The sequence below is a fragment of the Capsicum annuum genome, chromosome 12 (assembly GCF_002878395.1).
Source record: "Capsicum annuum cultivar UCD-10X-F1 chromosome 12, UCD10Xv1.1, whole genome shotgun sequence".
NCBI lineage: Eukaryota > Viridiplantae > Streptophyta > Magnoliopsida > Solanales > Solanaceae > Capsicum > Capsicum annuum.
In genome coordinates, this window is record NC_061122.1 from 225,507,396 (window position 1) to 225,508,726 (window position 1,331).

General features: G+C 36.7%; 1 protein-coding gene across 2 annotated transcripts in view; it reads right to left on the reverse strand.

The window, feature by feature from the left end:
- Window positions 1-1,331, reverse strand: part of LOC107850646 (cell division control protein 2 homolog A) — a 9,757-nt gene extending 8,426 nt beyond the window's left edge. The window contains exons 1-2 of one of the 2 annotated variants that reach the window (XM_016695325.2): window positions 1,221-1,302; window positions 834-903 (exon numbers count right to left, since the gene is read on the reverse strand). The gene's annotated coding sequence lies outside the window, so the exon portion shown is untranslated. Of the gene's footprint in view, window positions 1-833; window positions 904-1,220 lie in introns of both variants that reach the window. The other variant, XM_016695324.2, reaches the window with a different exon arrangement.

A 1,331-nucleotide genomic window follows, 5' to 3' on the forward strand; every position in this document is an offset into this window, starting at 1 on the left:
GTACACAGTCCATACCACTACCTCAGATGAAGTAGAGAGGTTGTTTCGATAGACCCCCGGCTCAGGACAAACACAAATATAACAAACAAAAAACATAAAAACACACAACAGAAGGATACAAAAAACAAGACACCATGATTAACATTATAAATTATCTATTCGAAATCACTAACAACACCAAAACACCACAAACAAGAAACTACAAGACACATGCATAACAATATGTCTCCAGGCACAACTACACAAAGCACTCCTCCCTAGATCCACAAGATACCTGCCACGTGTCACCAACAAAAGATGGAAAGAATCATTTGTTGAAGTTTGAACCTAAGATCTCAAGTTCTCAAATCACTTCGTTAACACTAAGTCACACCCCCCTTGGGTGCAAAATGGACAGGTATAACTAGTTGTTTAGTTGGGAAAGAGTTATCCCGGGATAATTAATCCCAGGATTAGTTATCCCGCCACGTATATGAGATAACTTATCCCATCATTTACGGGGATAATTTATCCCATCATTATGGTGTAAATGGTGGGATAAATAATCTCGATACTAGCTAATACCTCACACCAAACATGAGATAAAATAATTCTTCATTTTATACCGGGACTATTTATCCTTATACCACACCAATAGACAAGTAAAAGTGGACGGATGGAGTATTCAATAACTGGCGGGCAGTTGCACATATCCCATGGAATTAGTTGAAGTGTGTGAAGCTAGCCCCAACACTACAGTTATAAAAAATAAAAAATGGGGTGCTATTATTCTATGGGAGGTGCCACATATCTAGTGGAATGTGTGAAAGTGGATGGTGTTAAGTGGCACATACCTCATGGAATTAGTCTAGGTGCACCAAGGCAGTGACGGATGTAGAGTAGAAGGTGTGGATTCCCGTAAGACTTAAAATTACATAGAAAAATTGCCAAAAGTTATAAATATTAACAGGTGAGAACCACAACTAAAGTAAGGGATAACTTAGTGGCAAGAAAGGATCCTTGAAAACCCATAAATTTAAAATTCTGGATCTGCCTCTGCACGAAAGCGAATCCCAACACCACAATTATTAAACAACAAAACAAATAAACAAATAAATAATGGCTTTGCTACGCTATTCTATCACCAAAATTAAAAGCATAGAAAAATAAATCAATTCATAGCTATGAATCTATAGACAATTTTGCATAAATGTGATTAAATGTAAAGAATTTTGGCTCACTTTGAGTATGAATTGACAAGGAAATCGCCCTAATGATGAAAAAGATGAGACGGAGTAAACTGTACTAGTCCACACTTGGACTTGTACACTACCTTTATTTTCTTCTATCTT